This window comes from Schistocerca nitens, chromosome 3, assembly GCF_023898315.1.
Source record: "Schistocerca nitens isolate TAMUIC-IGC-003100 chromosome 3, iqSchNite1.1, whole genome shotgun sequence".
Classification (NCBI taxonomy): Eukaryota; Metazoa; Arthropoda; class Insecta; order Orthoptera; family Acrididae; genus Schistocerca; species Schistocerca nitens.
The window spans coordinates 567,984,668-568,001,276 of NC_064616.1; positions in this window are offsets into that span (position 1 = coordinate 567,984,668).

Sequence of the window (16,609 nt, forward strand, 5' to 3'; positions counted from 1 at the left end):
CCCTTGCTGTGTTCGAGGCAATCTCGACATTTCAATCTGTTCGTTAACATGTTCGTGATATTGTATGTACGCCAATTGTCTTCCGCTAACGCCATCTGTTATCTGGCCGCGTAAACTTCTGCTGCTGCCAGCCGCATTTTCCATTTCGCTCGGTATATCTACTGTTTCTACGTTCTTGTCCATACTGAATGCCAATTACACCTCTCCACTGTACTTGACGTTCACTGCTATTTACTTTACTGAATATTATTACTATTCGTGCCACTGAACATCCACTGTTCGGTATTCACATTAATTTGTGACCGACAACAACTGGATGTCCTGTCACCGGGAAGCCACTTGTAACGTCTACGCTCGGGCGTACGTTAACTCTTTAAAGCTCGTACTATGGTAAGTTGACGGGCTTCACCTTATAAGAAAGGATTTTAGTAAATATGTTGACCGCGTGTACCTGAATGGAGGCACAATCAGACTTACACCCACTCAGTAACAACAATGATACGTCAAGCAAGTCTAAAGTGCAACTACACGTTAGGACGGGCAAGAAACATACACAGCAGATGCTACCAATTATTAGTAATACGGTCGCCAGCCTAATTAGGCATTAAGTGAGTTTTTTCCTTGTACAAGTGGCTGTACGTACAAGCATAACAACACGTAGTAATACTGCATTATATGGTAAATTTTAGAACCAGAAAAATCTACTGAACTAAGATTTTCCTTTTCTGTACTAATTTGGACAAGCTATAAATACACAACATTACACTACAATGATTACTACAAACTGCGTTTTGTCTATTGATCCGACTGAAATCGGGCATAGGTTACCCTAGAAATAGCACTTTTGAAACACACATACAATGTCAATTTTAATACGGGTAAAACACTGAAAAATTTAGGTTTTATATTGACTTTAACTTTGCTGGTCAAATCAGTTCAGTACACTTCAGAATTTAAATGAATAGAAAAGAAAAGAGTGGAGGGGGGGGGGGACCCTGAAACTTTTATGATCACTGTGTTGAAACTATTAACTATTGGAAACATTAACTCCGACTACACTCCTGGAAATTGAAATAAGAACACCGTGAATTCATTGTCCCAGGAAGGGGAAACTTTATTGACACATTCCTGGGGTCAGATACATCACATGATCACACTGACAGAACCACAGGCACATAGACACAGGCAACAGAGCATGCACAATGTCGGCACTAGTACAGTGTATATCCACCTTTCGCAGCAATGCAGGCTGCTATTCTCCCATGGAGACGATCGTAGAGATGCTGGATGTAGTCCTGTGGAACGGCTTGCCATGCCATTTCCACCTGGCGCCTCAGTTGGACCAGCGTTCGTGCTGGACGTGCAGACCGCGTGAGACGACGCTTCATCCAGTCCCAAACATGCTCAATGGGGGACAGATCCGGAGATCTTGCTGGCCAGGGTAGTTGACTTACACCTTCTAGAGCACGTTGGGTGGCACGGGATACATGCGGACGTGCATTGTCCTGTTGGAACAGCAAGTTCCCTTGCCGGTCTAGGAATGGTAGAACGATGGGTTCGATGACGGTTTGGATGTACCGTGCACTATTCAGTGTCCCCTCGACGATTACCAGTGGTGTACGGCCAGTGTAGGAGATCGCTCCCCACACCATGATGCCGGGTGTTGGCCCTGTGTGCCTCGGTCGTATGCAGTCCTGATTGTGGCGCTCACCTGCACGGCTCCAAACACGCATACGACCATCATTGGCACCAAGGCAGAAGCGACTCTCATCGCTGAAGACGACACGTCTCCATTCGTCCCTCCATTCACGCCTGTCGCGACACCACTGGAGGCGGGCTGCACGATGTTGGGGCGTGAGCGGAAGACGGCCTAACGGTGTGCGGGACCGTAGCCCAGCTTCATGGAGACGGTTGCGAATGGTCCTCGCCGATACCCCAGGAGCAACAGTGTCCCTAATTTGCTGGGAAGTGGCGGTGCGGTCCCCTACGGCACTGCGTAGGATCCTACGGTCTTGGCGTGCATCCGTGCGTCGCTGCGGTCCGGTCCCAGGTCGACGGGCACGTGTACCTTCCGCCGACCACTGGCGACAACATCGATGTACTGTGGAGACCTCACGCCCCACGTGTTGAGCAATTCGGCGGTACGTCCACCCGGCCTCCCGCATGCCCACTATACGCCCTCGCTCAAAGTCCGTCAACTGCACATACGGTTCACGTCCGCGCTGTCGCGGCATGCTACCAGTGTTAAAGACTGCGATGGAGCTCCGTATGCCACGGCAAACTGGCTGACACTGACGGTGGCGGTGCACAAATGCTGCGCAGCTAGCGCCATTCGACGGCCAACACCGCGGTTCCTGGTGTGTCCGCTGTGCCGTGCGTGTGATCATTGCTTGTACAGCCCTCTCGCAGTGTTCGGAGCAAGTATGGTGGGTCTGACACACCGGTGTCAATGTGTTCTTTTTTCCATTTCCAGGAGTGTATATTGCTGAGCCCGTTATGCCGTGCCGCGCCCGTGTGCATTTTCCCGCGCTCGCCTGACATCCACCTTTTACCGCTCCCCTACAGACAGGATATTCACCAAAGGTTTTGCACCCACATATCCTAATACATTGCCTACATATGGAGCAGGCGCACAATTACAATTTTAAACATGTTACAATAGATTCAACATGGGTTACACTTCAATTCTGTTATAGCATTGCTTAAAATTTGACGTAAATATTAATATTCACATCGAAAGTTGCTTACAGTTTCTAACATAATGACACGAAAAGAAAAATAAATGAAATCAAAACATTGCTTACACTAATTTATCGAAAATCAGAAGAAAAAATTATTATATGTACAGCTGTTGTTGTTACAAATTGACGCCATGAATCCTATAGGGCTGTCCATAAATCCGTAAGAGTACGAGGGGGTGAAGATCTTTTCTCAACAGCATGTTGCAAGGCTTCCCAGATATGCTCAATAATGCTCATGTCTGGGGAGTTGGGTGGCCAGCGGAATTGTTTAAACTCAGAAGAGCGTTCCTGGAGCCGCTCTGTAGCAATTCCGAACGTCTGGGGTGTCGAATTTTCCTGCTAGAATTGCCCAAGTCCGTCGAAATGCACAATGGGCATGAATGGATGCAGGCGATCAGATAGGATGCTTACGTATGTGTCACCTATCAGAGTCGTAGTCAGACTACATGGGCAAACTCGTTCATCTTTGGGAACCAGTTCATTCGTGATCGCTCTTTTTTTGGTACCGTTAAGTTTTACTCGTTCACCGTTCATTTATGGATGGTATATGGTTCTTATGAAAATTTGAAAATTAGTAGTATCGGTGACTGAAGATGGAAGACGCCAAGAGGGGGCACTTGGTTCCCATCTGGAGTACAGAGTTTTTATTCATTAAAGTATTCTCATACAGTTATAGAAGAAATTTTCGTGATTCTGCAAAACCTCTCGTTTAGCCAACTGTAGCGTTATGTGGCTGATCGCAGTGAAATAATATAAGGTGGCGAACGAAAAACCGGCCCTGAGTACTGGCTGCTCGCCAATTACGCACGATTTGTTGACCGCTACGAGCAGAATAGATAAACATGGAATAATTAGGCAGTAAAGAAATAACAAATAAGCTAATGCAAACAATAACTTTGAAACAATAAATGACGATTGGTGGGCGACAATGAGCCGTCTAGCGCTCGGGGCCGATTTTTCGTGCGCTACCCTATACCACTGAAATAATATTGTCGAAGTTATCGTATTCTCTTTACAAATCATGACACATGACACTCTATTATGGAACGTGGGTTTCATTCGGTTGTGAGTCGGTCTGCCTTCCATAACAATGAATATGCTGTTTTACCTTGGATCAAAAAAAGACGGAAAATGGTCACTCGTGTGTGCCGTGCCGACCTGCTTTGCATGTGTAATAACAAAAAACTTGCCTTTTTATAAGTATGTCTTCTGCTGTTTATCGAAATGGTGAAGTAAGCTGATATGCCCTTTTGTTACCCGGAAAGATGTATGTATTACATATCACGTCATTTTTATGTAATTTAGGTAATTATAAAATACATTTTAATTACCGGTCGTGGACGCTGAATGGAATGCGAAAATAACCAAAGTCCAGAGTTCAATAAAGGTTTGACACAGATCTAGAATGGGCGTGCGCAGCGAACGAAACGAACAACAACTCGATACTGAACTGACGAGGAGCAGTCGGCAGTGGAACTGCGACGAGTGGCCACGCGAGGAAGGACGAGTCCGGCCGAGGGAGACCGAGACCGAAACAGACGGGAACGGGACCGAGGCTGGAACGAGACCGGGAATTACAAGTAGAAAGCCGCGACCGAAGTGAACTATGTAAGGCCGTTCCTTAGAATTCGTTCCTCGCTCCTTCCGTTCATCTTAGTGAACCGTTCCTTTGGACATGTTAGTTTGCGAAAGACCCACATCTAATCCAGACATGTCAGGGGTCCCATATCACTTCAACTGCACATCCCCCACACCATTACTGAGCCTCTACCAGCTTGAACAGTCCCCTGCTGACATGCAGACTCCATGGATTCATGAGGTTGTCGATACAATTTGAAACGAGACTCGTCCGACCAGGCAACATGTTTCCAGTCATCAACAGTCCAATGTCGGTGCCGACAGGCCCAGCCGACGCATAAAGCATTGTGTTGTGTAGTCATCAAGGGCACACGAGTGGGTCTTCAGTTCCGAAAGCCCATATCGATCATGTTTCGTTGACTGGTTCGCACGCAGACGCTTGATGGCCCAGCACTGAACTCTGCAGCAATTGGCGGAAGTGTTACACTTCTGTCACGTTAAATGATTCTCTTCAGTCGTCCTCGTGGTCGTGCGGTAGCGTTCTCGCTTCCCACGCCCGGGTTCCCGGGTTCGATTCCCGGCGGGGTCAGGGATTTTCTCTGCCTCGTGATGACTGGGTGTTGTGTGATGTCCTTAGGTTAGTTAGGTTTAAGGAGTTCTAAGTTCTAGGGGACTGATGACCATAGATGTTAAGTCCCATAGTGCTCAGAGCCATTTTCTTCAGTCGTCGTTGGTCACGTTCTTGCAGGATCTTTTCCCGGCCGCAGCGATGTCGGAGATTTGATGTTTTACCGGATTCCTGATATTCACGTTATTTTCGTTAAATGGTCGTACGGGAAAATCCGCAGTTCATCGCTACTTCGGAGATGCTGTGTCGCATCGCTCGTGCGCCCACTGTAACACCACTTTCAAACTCACTTAAATCTTGACAACTTGTCATCGTAGCAGCAGTAACCGATCTAACAACTGCGCCAAATACTTGTCGTCTTACATAGGCGTTGCCGACCGCAGCGCCGTATTCTGCCTGTTGATATGTGTCTGCGCATGCCTATACAAGTTTCTTTGGCACTTAAATGAATGAAAGGGCAGTGCATTGGCGGAGCTGTCATATGTACTCAAGTGATTCATGTGAAAACGTTTCCGACGTGACTACGGCCGCACGACGGTAATTGACTGACTTTGAACGCAGAGTGGTAGTTCGAGCTAGATTCATAGGAATTCCGTTTCGGAAATAGTTAGGGAACTCAGCATAGTGTCCAGAGTGTGCCGAGAATACCAAATTTCAGACATTATTTCTCACCATGGACAACGCAGTGGCAGACGGCATTCACTTAACGACCGAGAGCAGAGGCGTTTACGTAGAGTTGTCAGCGCTAACAGACAAGCAACACTGTGAAATGACCACAGAAATCAACGCGAGACGTGCGAAGAACGTATCAGTTAGGACAGTGGGCGAAATCTGGTGTTAACGGGCTATGGCAGCAGACGACCGACACGAGTGCCTTTGCTAACAGCACGACATCACCTGCAGTACCTCTCTTAGGCTCCTCGCCATATCAATTAGAACCTACACTACTGGGAATCCATGTCATGGTCAGATGAGTGCCGATTTCAGTTGGTAAGAGCTGATGGTAGGGTTAGAGTGTGGCGCAGACTCTACGAAGCAATGGATTCAGGTTGTCAACAAAGCACTGTGCAAGCTGGTGATGGCTCAGTAATGGTATGGGCTGCGTTTACATGGAATGTACTGGCTTCTCTGTGCCAGTTGAACCCATCATTGACTGCAAATAGTTATGTTCGTCTACTTAGAGACCATTTCCAGCCGTTCGTGGACTTCATGTTCCCAAACAACGATGTCATACCACCTGCCATAATTGTTCCTGATCTGTTCTAAGAACATTCTGGTCATTTCGAGTGAATGATTTGGCCACGCATATCGCCCGACATGAAACCCGCCGAGCATTTATGGGACATAATACAGAGGCCAGCTCGTGCACAAAATCCTGCACCGGCAACACTTTCGCAGTTGTGGACGCTCATAGAGGCAATATGGCTCAATATTTCTGCAGGTGACTTCCAACCTGTTGAGTCCATGCCACATCGAGTTGCTGCACTATGCCGAAGAAAAGGAGGTCCTACACGATATTATGAGGTATCCTCTGAGACTCTTTCCGTCCTGTGTATACGAGAACTACATCATCCTTTCTCTGTGGAATTCCATGTAAGTCCCCAGAGCATATCTTTCACATTTCCATATGTGGTCGTGTTATAGCATTCGTCATACAATTTATCCATGGTTGTCTGCAATTGCGTAAGATTTTCCTACGATTGTACTTCCCTCTACACAAGAGCATTGTCACTGAATAATCTTTTAGTGCTATTGCTTCTATCTGCTAAATCGTTCATGTATATTCAGATGTGGGAAATTCGCCAGCCCGTATAACACTGTGTTCTATTAATTATACATTACTGGTCTAAAGGTGTAGAATGATGTTTGGCCTGTACACCAGTTAAGTCATATTATGACCTACCGCTGGGAGTTTGTTGGACTATAACTCAAATACACTGAAGGTGGCTATTTATAGCTGAAATCTGAACATGCAAAAATAGTAGAAAACCAATGTGGCTGTGACTGATAGCTGTGTTCATGTCCTTCCTTATAAAATGTTTCAGATATGATGGTTTTGGAAAGCATCAAACGCCTGCCATGCTCTGCATACCAGAGGACATTTGCATTTAGGTGTTCCAGATCACACCATTAGATACTTTTAGCTTCATACAAGGTTTAACTGGTGAGAGCCTGTTTTACTTACACGTATGACAGGAAGTCTTAATAGGCATATTAAGAGTGTGTAGCATTCCAAACGTGAAAGCTTGTTAGATAGTCGTGGCAATGTAAGGTTTGTGCACTATAAATAGCGTTAGTCAGAGATGTATTGCTGGAAATAGCACCCACAACAATTACATCGTGTTCCTTCCAGCACAGGATCGCTATCCTGTTCTGAGTCTGTGTTGTGACCTTACTTTCGCCCAGGGGTCACCATTTATGGTTGAATTTACCAAGTACCATGACTAAAGGAACATACTGCTAAGTTTGTATTTGCAAATCCATGGCCCTGGAAAGTATTTTTCACACTACGAACCAATATTTGTAATGTATCCTGTGTCATATGCTTCTGTGTGACGTAGGGTGCGTAATAGTGTTCTGTGATGTGTCCTCTGAGTTATAAGACCACCATATGGTACATGTAGACACTGAGAAGCAGTTTGACACATTTTTAAAAAATGGTGGAATAACTGCATTTAACAACAGTTCATTTGTTATAGTGTTTAACTTACATATAGATTACACAGAACTCGCTATCACAGACTCCAACACTATTTATGAATCTATAGCCATCTTACCAAATGAATGAAGTGTCTGACTAAAGAAGGAGATGGCATTAGAGTACAATTTATAGCTACGGTGTTTGCCTGTACACGAACAAAGATTAAGAGAGTAGTAAGAAATGGAAAGTGACAGATACAGATCCTACGAGTGATTGACGGGGGATGAAATACCGGGACTTTCCGATCCACAGAGTGGCACTACCTAGCGCAGTTGTCCGCTAGAGCTGCCTGCACTGCTGTGGCCGCGGGTCTGTCGTGATGCGACCGCAGTGAATGCTCTACTGTGAAAGCTGTATCAAACTCCTATATAGGAGGGACGAGAGGAGTTTTGTGTCTCCTGTAGACCAATGCAGTACTGCACGATTGATTTTACTTTAACATATGGACCTAACGACCGCTGGATGACGTTGAATCATTATCAACACGTCCTCACGCAAAAGATGGTCCCACAAGAAATCCGATGCGTATGTTGGATCCCCTACATAGAATATTTATAGTTTTTGCCGAGGTTCTGCTAGCTCTATACGTATGTTTTTAAAACCATTTGCTTGACGATTATGGTGTGTGAGAGAGATATTGTCGTGATCTAGTGTTCTGTTCTGTCCCTGTTCTCGAAGTAACAGCAGCGTATTGTAAGTTCGGACGTCAAATGCTGCTGTCCTGGACACGTCCATTTCTGTCAAGGAGTTTGCCTACATCTTTTGCGTATTGATAGTCACGGCATTAGAAGTGCTTCATTCACTGGATGGTGCAGAAGTATCCGATGCGATGAACGACAGCTGCCTGTGTCTCATCCACTAAAGGAGGGGGAGTAGCCAACAACATCCATCAACTCCATGTTATCGCGCACCCATGACGAAACAGTTTCGGCTGTACTAGACTTTGCAGCAGTTGGTGTGCGTGGTGTATCGATCATCTCACGCTGTGATTGCTTAGATAATATACGTTCCTTCCCTCTTCTATCCTGCAACATACTGGCGGTTGGACTTTGGTTTCATTGCTCATCAAAAAATGGTTCAAATGGCTCTGAGCACTATGGGACTTAACATCTGAGGTCATCAGTCCCCTAGAACTTAGAACTACTTAAACCTAACTAACCTAAGGACATCACACACATCCATGTCCGAGGCAGGATTCGAACCTGCGACTGTAGCGGTCGCGCGGTTCCAGACTGTAGCGCCTAGAACCGCTCGGCCACAACGGCCGGCCATTGCACCTCCTTGTTCAGTCAGTGTCTAACACTGTGGTACCCTTACACATTGCACAAAAACATATCAGTCAGCATTAGGGCCAGGACGGTGCCACCTCACTTTCCATTGTTGCCAGATGAATCCAATATGGCGGCGATGACGTCATCCAAGATGGCGGCCTGCAGATGTGGCAAAAGCACATGACGTCATCCAAGATGGCGGTCATGACGTCATCAAAGTGGGGAATTTTCGCGGGAAGATAGGTCAATTGGGCTACCTCCACTAACCTATCAACCCTCCCCTTCCCTCCCCCAGAAAATAGTGGTAAGTTCAAATTCCATCAGGACAATGCAACACACCTCTACTAACGTAAGAAAATGGCGGGAAAATGGATCACTTGGGCTACCTCCACTAATGTAAGTCATCCAACCGCCACCTCTTACTAGGAATTGGTGGGAACTTTGAATTTTGGCAGTAAAGAAAGGTCACTTGGGCTATCTCTACTAACCTAAGAAAATGGCGGTAAAGAAAGAGCAGTTGAGCTGCCTCCACTTACTTAAATCATCCAACTGCCACCTCGTCCTAGGAAATGGCGGGAAGGGGACTCGACCTGTGCTGGACGTAAGTCTTTATTTTGCATGCACTATTTACTTCAACAATTAGAGCCAGTACCACCATCAAGTGTAGCCCCCCTGTGATCCGGAGTCCAACTAACCTAGTAAACAGTACTGCCACAAGAGGGCGCTGTCGTCCATTCCGTGACGTAATCCAAGATGGCGGGAGAAAATGGCAGGAAAAAGTATTTACCACAAGGTCTGGACCTAGTACATAGTACTGCCACCAGAGGGCACTGTCGTCCGTTCTGTGACATAACCCAAGAAAACTAATCTAATCTCTAATCTACTGTCTGGAGGGGCCACACGCCACACAGCCTACAGACCTGTAAACTACTCCTAAATAATGCATTACAGACACAAACAACTCGTAAATCACTGAAATAATTTCAGAACACAGCATACAGACCTGCAAACTACCTGTAGATCACTGAAATAATGCATGCATAATGCTCTGCAGACATGCTCATTATTCGTAAACTGTCCAAACAACACACAGCACAGCCTACAGACCTGTGTGTATATTGTCAGACCAGCAGTGCGGTTACACGTCGCTGACAGTGCACCCTCATAATAAAATTACCGAATTTTGAAAGTGATTCCGCTAAGGAGCGTGGTATGAAACCGGTATTTGCAACTTCCTCACACCACCACCACTTGATATTTCTCCAGTATTTGTAACACATTCTGTCTCAATGCCATGTCAGAGGTTGTGTATTATATCCATTGGGTTATAGGAGATGATTGATTCAAAAATATTCAAATGTGTGTGAATTCCTAAGGGACCAAACTGCTGAAGTCATCGGTCCCTAGACTGACACACTACTTAAACTAACTTAACGCTAAGGACAACACTCACACACATGCCTGAGGGAGGACTCGAACCTCTGGTTGGAGGGGCTGCACAATTTGTGACATGGCGCCTCTAACAGCGCAGCCACTCCGCGCAGCGATGATTGATTGAGAAGGATCACAAACAGCAGTAGATGATGTGATGACTCAGGCCGTAAGAAATGTAAGCTAGCTTTTCAGATCTCCAGTGCTACCCTTTCGGTAGAAATGATGTCTATGATTTGGAATAAAGTCTTTCCATTCAACTAAATACCTGCGTTACATCCTATGGAGAAGTCCTTTAATGATTACAGCCACTAGTGAATCATATTTCTAGCACTCTCATATCTCCAAACGAGCCACCTTTGTCGAAATTATCTGCCACAGTAAAATTCCAATATAGTTTAGGTAGGCCCCATGCATCATGCAACTACCCCTCAGACTATGCACTACCATCCCTGCAGCTTTGCACATGTGATTGTTCCAATGTAAGTCGGAACTGAATAGAAGTTGGAGAACGCTATACCTACCACCTTCTGCAACCGGTGTTGAAACAGGTGAAGCTGAGTTACTGCGTCAGAACCGTGTTTTGACCATTCGACGGAAACGAAGCCTGCTACTGCAACACGAGGTAGTACAAAAGACAGTACAGGAACTGTATGAATGACATGGATTTTGCTACTGCATTGTGGTGCTTCTTCAAACTACAAGCAGGTACTACAGATCCACATCCCTCAGGACCCATTTACGTCTATCACCCCAACATCCTATCATCGTTATTCTGTTCCATCCACCAGAGAAAAATTACGAACCATAAAAGCTCCACTTACTTCATCTGATATATCAAAAACAAATACCACATGCATGGTGGCTTCGAGCCCATGTGATGATCCTATTAAACATACAGGTATTGATCCACTGCACAGACCAGTTTAAAGTTTCATCACCTATGCTATAGGAGGATGACCGTATCCCACATACTATACTGTGAGGCGCAAGAGACACTCCCCGTGACCCTGTGTCGTTGTTTAACACATTGTTTTTTTTTTCCTGCTGTAACACGCTTTGTACACTGCCATACATTTTGTTTTTCCGCCAAAACAGCGAGGTCTCTGTCAGGTTCAAAACTGACATTAGCACATTCTAATCCATTGCCTCTGACAGGAAACTAGACGTCGCACAGAGTAAATCATGTTGTTACTGCATCTACCACACCACAACACACCACACACACTGGATGATTTTAAATAAAAGAGAGTTACAACACAATGAAACTGGAAGAGTTTGGCGGCGTTGTGAAGAGTTTCCAAACTGCTGTCCGAAAGTGATTGACAACCTCTATATTTAAACTCATCTGTCACAGTGACGGAATATCTGATGGCTTTGTGTTCCATTTTAAGTGATTCCTCATATTGCAGTCATGTACGCGATCACTGTTTCGGTGATATCCGTCCCCAGAAGGTGTTGTCCCTCCACCAATACTCTTTCTCCATCTCAAATAAGCGATGTCAATCAGTCATTATGTTGTAACCAACAGCGTACCAGTGGATGGATGGGATCGAAAAGAAACCCCCGATGTACTGAATTAATAAGCATTACAGTTGATTGTGTGAACAATTTTACCAATTTACAGTAATTTCAACACTGACCAATGATGTGACAGCATGTTTCCCAATTTGAGTATTATAGCTAAATCACCCCCTCCCCACTTTGCAAGTATCATTACGAATGTGTATAGATGACTGTGCAGTACGTCCATGCATTGTTAATTCTTGAACGCATCCATCATGAAAGTATATCAGACAGCGCTCTACATGTTTCTAACACTTTGAGCAAAGTGCTTAATTCACGATCTATCTCTATGCTGAGTCACAGAGTATTCTCGCAGTCTTAGCGTAAAATTAGAGACTGAAAGACCCCCTTCACACTGTAATTGACCAACCCGCCCTGCAGTTCAAATGGCTCTGAGCACTATGGGACTCAACTGCTGTGGTTATCAGTCCCCTAGAACTTAGAACTACTTAAACCTAACTAACCTAAGGACATCACACACATCCATGCCCGAGGCAGGATTCGAACCTGCGACCGTAGCAGTCGCACGGTTCCGGACTGCGCGCCTAGAACCGCGAGACCACCGCGGCCGGCCCGCCCTGCAGTACCATTACCGATTTAATCTGCAATCGACTAGAAGTAGACCGCTGCATTCCACGTCCCGGGAATGATGGGAGCTTGCCGAGTCCTCGCCCATACAAGTGCACAAGATTTCTCGAGGTGCACCCATGTCGAGAAGGTTAGCACTCTTATCGATGTATAGTGACAGATTTGAAAGTGTTGTGATGTAATAGCAGACGGTGAAGAAGAACAAGAAACGGTTGATTTTTTTTGCACGATGGAGCTCCAGACAGATGGAGTTCGAAGCATTTTTATGTAAATCAACCAAGCTATCAATTTTAAAGTATCATTCCAGAGTCTAGGATCAGTACCTGGAAGGTATTGGTAAGAGAGCGCGCACGCGCACGCGCACGCGCACGCGCACGCGCGCACACACACACACACACACACACACACACTCCTAGGGCTACAACGTTCTGCGCTTAAAAAGGGCTATAATGTTAGATTGCTTGCGTTTCCAACCTATCACTCATATGGAATGTAGTGCTGTTAATATTCCAATGTAAGAAATATATTTCAAGTGCATTACATACATCCTTCTTCCCAGTTTTTCTACAATAAACTATGTTATCGAACCGTAAAGCGAAAAAACTGCTTCCTTAAAACATTGGCTCTGTGTGAAACTAGCACAATATAGCTTTCCTTAGATGTATAGCATCCACTGTTCACATCCGATCACGCTTCAGAAATTATACTATGCCTGTTATGGTTAGTAATGGGGAATACCTCTTACAAGGAAACAAATAAACGCATAGCAGCAGTATCCGACATGTGAAAATTACAAGTCATTCCGCCACTAACTCTGTAAACAGCACATCTGTCTTGCAAATGTATACATGGGGATTGCAGTGCCTCACAAGCACCTATCGCTAACTTAGTTATGAAGCTGATGTCTTGATTTTACACCAAAGATGCGACAGGGGGGATGAAGAACATCACATAAATCACAGCTCGTTTAGAGGAATGTGTCACGTTTTATCACACAGGAGATGGAATACCTCTGATGAGCGACAGGTTTACTGCTAGCGATCGCAAGTAGATAGTGCTTTAAATCACTTACAGAACACATGGCTGTATACTAGTTGAATGCAGGATATGCCACGAGAATGATGAATCCTCACAGAACAGTGGAAAAACTGACCTACAGCAACTTCTCCCACTCTAGAATGCATCATCAGTCTGCCATTAAATCATACGTCGTTACAGCTCCATCTCAATCGATCACCCCATCCACTGTCTGTCATCCTATATCGCATATGCATGCAAGTTAGGTCCTCTGTCTTCCTGGAAAGCGGCAAATACAGTAGTCACCTCGCGTGTGTCACTGGTACCTGATATACTTTCATGATGGAAGTGTTCGAGAATTAAGAATGCATGGACGTACTGCACAGTCATCTATACACATTCATAATGATACTTGCAAAGTGGGGAGGGGGTGTACTCAAATTGGGAAATATGCTGTCATATCACTGGTCAGTGATGAAATTACTGTAAATTGGTAAAATTGTTCACACAATCGACTGTAATGCTTATTATTTCAGTACATCGGGGGTTCCTTTTCCATCCTATGCATAGGTGCAGTAACAACATGATTTACACCATGTGACGTCTAGTTTCCTGTGAGAGGCAATGGCTCAGAATGTATTAATGTCAGTGTAAAGCCTGACACAGGCTTCGAAGTCGTGGCAGAATAACAAAATGTATGGCAGCGTACAAAGTGTGTTGCAGCAGAAAAACATATTGTTTCAAACAACGACACAGCGTCACAGGGAGCCTCTTGCAACTTACAGTATAGTATGTGGGATACGGTCATCCTACAGTATAGGCGATGAAACTTTAAACTGGTCTCTGCAGTGGATCAATACCTACATATTTAATAGGATCGTCACATGTGCTCAAAGTCGGCAAGCATGCGGTATTTGTTTTTGATATACGGAAGGAGAGAGATGCAGTAAAAGTCTTATCGAGTTTTCTATTGGATGAAGTTAGTGGAACTATTATAGTTCGTAGTTTTTCTCTGGTGGATGGAACGTTGGGATGATAGATGTGAATGGGTCCTGTGGGATGTGGATTTGTAGTACCTGCTTGTAGTTTGGAGAAGCATCACAATGCAGTAACAAAACCCACGTTCTTCATGCAGTTCCTGTACTGTCTTTTATCCTACCTCATGTTGCAGGAGCAGGCTTCTTTTTGGTCAAATGGTCAAAACACAGTTCTGTCACAGTAACTCAGCTTCGCTTGTTTCTACATGGGTTGCAGAAGGTGGTATATATAGCTTTCTCCAACTTGTACTCAGTTCTGACTTACATTGGAATAATCACATGCTCAAAGCTGCAGGGCCGTTACTGCAGAGTCTGAGGGGGCTACCTAAAACCATGTTGGAATTATACTGCAGCAGATAGGTTCGAGAAAGGTGGCTCGTTTGGAGATATGAGAGTGCCAGAAATATGATTCACTACTGGTTGTAATCATTAAAGGACCTCTCCATAGGATCCAACGCAGGTATGTGGTTGAATGGAAAGGCTTGACTCCAAATCATAGACATCATACGTAGCACTAGCGATCTGAGAACCTAGTGTACATTTCATACGACCTCGATCATCAGACCATCTACTACTGTTTGTGATCTTTCTCAATCAATCATCGCCTATAACTCAGTGGATATATCACAGAACCTCTGACATGGCATCGAGACAGAATGGGTTACAAATACTGGAGAAATATCTAGTGGTGGCGGTGTGAGGGAGTTGCAAATACCGGTTTTATACCACGCTTCTTAGCCGAATCACTTTCAAAATTCGGTAATTTTATTACAAGGGTGCACCGTCAGCGACGTGTAACCGCACTGATGGTGTGATAATATACACTACAGCGATCACCGTCTAAACTCAGTGTCATGGTATCTGTCTGGAAAAACCACATCATTCGTAGCTAATGCCATACATGGATTTATAAAGCTGGTGTAGCTTTTAACATGGATACTTGTGTGCACCTGTAGACCTAAGACCGCTTGTGAAAGTAATATGGTTGTATTTTGTTTTTAACATACAGCAGTTTGTAATATGATTACGCCTCTCTTTCTAAGACATGGTGGTAGCACTCGCAAAAAAACTTATGAGACTTGCCCACCAATAGTTGATTTTTGGACAGTATTATTTCGTATCACCAGCAATCGGTTATTGATGAAGTATTATACTTAGTAGTAGGGGGTGCGTGATAGGTTCGCCTTGAGCATCATGCTTATAAAGTATGTGTTTGTGCTCCAGCGTGCAAAGGAAATGACTTTGTCCAGTCGTAAGGAAGGTATGGATTTGATGTGAGTACTGTGATAGAAATATCAGTACCATTCTTATGACTTGACATACTTCTGCGTTTGCTATTTCCAGGGCCACAGCTGTCACCAGGGTGTATTTCCGATACTTCGCTCATAGTCAAATGTCGTTCAACTGAGACCGCAATCGTAACATTTATTTGTAAGTACAGGGATAAAATATATATGAGACCAGTTTTTATCCTAGGACAATTGGATAGTTTTCGGGATCGCATGGAAATTTTTGAGAAGAGTCAATGCAGACGTGTGTTTGTGCTGGACCATTCTTTCCTTCCATGTAAATTGTCTAGTTGACTGCTTCTGCACATTTCAGGCCTTTATTTAGTCGATGGAACATCGATTGCGGTGTGTGCATCTTACAGGTTTAAGATGGATGGAAGACACGTTTGCTGGTTCTCTCTAGACATGAGAAACACCATAGTTGGCTTTGTAAATTATAGGGATGATTAGGAATCTGTTACATCACCGAAATCGGTATTTGTGAGTGGAAATATCAGTCTCTTTTTTTTCGAATTCTCACATAAAGGTATTTGCAGAGGGAATAAATTTCTAGTTACTCAGTGGTTTACAGCACGCTCCACCTCACTAAAGTTTAGGGTTTGTAGAGAAATAATTTGGAATCTACATCTTCGGAGTTATGTTGCATGAGTGATCAGTAGGATTCTGCTGTCTGTTTGATATCAAGAGGTACAGCGAAACTGGTATAATCTTATGGAAAACCATTCGAAAATAGATGTGTTCTTGTAATCCCAGAGTCTGGTT